This window comes from Bombus huntii, unplaced genomic scaffold, assembly GCF_024542735.1.
Source record: "Bombus huntii isolate Logan2020A unplaced genomic scaffold, iyBomHunt1.1 ctg00000156.1, whole genome shotgun sequence".
Classification (NCBI taxonomy): domain Eukaryota; kingdom Metazoa; phylum Arthropoda; class Insecta; order Hymenoptera; family Apidae; genus Bombus; species Bombus huntii.
In genome coordinates this window covers 32,501-35,000 of record NW_026099397.1, presented here as the reverse complement: position 1 = coordinate 35,000, position 2,500 = coordinate 32,501, and the positions used below count along the sequence as shown (strand labels likewise).

General features: G+C 48.5%; 1 pseudogene; it reads left to right on the top strand.

Annotated features, from left to right (window-relative positions):
* LOC126877382 (large subunit ribosomal RNA) overlaps window positions 1-2,500 on the top strand; it is an 8,463-nt pseudogene that overhangs the window by 3,598 nt on the left and 2,365 nt on the right.

Here is a 2,500-nt window from a genome sequence, read left to right as displayed (position 1 = left end):
GAAGTAACATAAAAATAATAAAATTAAGAAAATATCATGGTAAATCGAAACTCTGATAGAGCCTCGGACGCGGCGTCTCTCGGTCCCGGAGGCGCCGCGGCGGATTTTTCCGCTCTGGAGGGGACTTCTGTTGACGACCCGGCTACATCCCCGGACACGAATGAAATAATGGTACCGATCGTGGGTGACCAGGTTGCCTGCCCTGTCTGCCAGAAAAGGGAAATCGACCTTTTCTTTTTGTCGTTATCAGACCTAGGGCGGCACCTGGAACAACATCACGTGACAGCCCGCATCCAATGGAGATGCAAAGACTGTGGGAAAGGCTTCCCGAAGCTTCATGGGGCCAGATGTCACCTGCCTCACTGTAGAGGCACGAGTCAGAGTGCTGGCGGCTCGCACAGATGCGAAACCTGCTCCATGAGTTTTGGGACGCTTAGAGGGCTGTCTACCCACGAGCGGCATGCGCACCCTGCCGTAAGAAACGTCAAAAGAAGGGGAACGGACCCCCCTGAGAAAAAATGGACGTTGGAGGAGTTGGCCCAATTAAGGGAACTTTGTGAGACCTATAAGGACCACAAATTCCCCAATAAAATGATAAGCGAGATCCTCACCAGCAAGACGATCGACCAAATCAGGTATCAGCGAAAGAAGCTGAGACTGATTGGTGAGGAAACAGAGCCAACTCAGGTGACAGAGGGAGGGTGCGATCCCGTTGATCCAGGCAATGCGTGCTTTGAAGAGCCTGGAATCAGCGGTTCAGAATATCAAGAGTGGAAACTCCAATTGGAGTCCGCTATTTCGACACAAGTCGAGGTGCCACCTGTTTTAAGGTGGGTCCACACTCGACTGATGACTATCTGGGTCTCTCTCAAGGGAAATAGGGAAGCCCTTGAGAGCGCTATAAATGATTTTATAAAATGCACGCTCTATGGAGCTCTACAAGAAATTAATAAAAACAAAAAGAGGGCAAGAAACGAAAACAATAGACGGATTGCACACCAAAATAGCAATAGAAAGAACAGAAACGCTAGAAAGAGATACTCCTTCGCACGTTGCCAGGAGTTGTTCACTGAAAATCCAAAGAGGTTGGCTGATGCTGTTATAAATGATGATCAGGCCTTCCTCCAACCGGCTAGGGATCCACCTAGTGCTGAGGAAGTGAAGGGACTCTACGAGGATCTATGGGGCCAGACAGGACCTGTCGAAGTCCCTGTCCCAGGAGGTAGAGCCCCCGAGCTGTCCTTATGCGAAATCTTCCCGCCAATTGCTGTTGAGGATGTGGCGGAGAAACTAAGCAAAATAAGAATGAAGGCTGCGGCAGGACCGGATGGTTTCCAGAAGGAACACCTTCTGATCCCCGGCCTGCCTATAATATTAACTAAGCTATACAACATCTTGATTTATTATTCCTATTTTCCTCCTATATGGAAGGAAAATAGAACAACATTAATTCCAAAAGCAAACAAGAATAGCAGCCTGGTCGAGAATTGGAGGCCAATAACTATTGGCCCCATTCTCGGCCGTATTTTCTCCTCCATTATTGACGGGAGGATAAGAAGGGGCATTGTATTGAATCCAAGGCAGAAAGGATTCACCGCCGAGAGCGGCTGTAAAATTAACATAGACCTGTTGAGCGCTGCCTTGGATCATAGTAAGAAAAAGAAAGGCGGGATATTCACAATAGTGGATATCTCAAAAGCCTTTGATACAGTGCCTCATTCGGCAATTGTTCCCTGCCTGAGGAGGAAGGGAGTGCCGACCCCCATTACCGACTTGATTGGTTGTATGTATAGTGAGGGCAAGACAACGATCAAGACTAAAAATAATATGGGGGTCGAGATTACGATCCTCAGGGGAGTTAAGCAGGGCGACCCTTTGTCGCCGCTGCTATTCAATCTGTGCTTGGAGCCACTGCTGGATTTGATCGAGAATCAAACCAGGGGGATAAACATAAATGATTCACGGACGATCCCTGTACTGGCTTTCGCTGACGACGTAGTATTGCTCGGCGCCGATATCGGGGAAGCGCAGCGCCAAGTGGATGTGCTCAACGAGTATCTGAATGGCCTCGGTATGACCATCTCCCGGGACAAAAGTCAGATATTTCAAATAGTCGCAGAAAGACGAACTTGGTTCGTTAAAGAACCAAAAGTTAAACTTGGGAATAACACCATCCCAACGATTGATCCCGACGAGGCCTTCAGGTACCTAGGTGCCAAAATGGGGCCATGGAAGGGCATACACTGTGGCGTAATTGTTCCCGAGCTGCTGAGTGTGGTGAGGAGGGTTAGAAAGCTCTCTCTCAAACCATGCCAGAAGCTAGAATTGATCATAAAGTACATCTTTCCCCGATATATCTATAACCTTCTCGTAAACCCGCCGAGCGACTGCGTTTTAAGATTGCTGGACAGCGAAGTCAGACAGGAAATAAAGGCCATATTTCACCTTACGCCTTCAACGGCCACTGGTTTTTTCTATGCCCCCAAATCCTGGGGCGGTT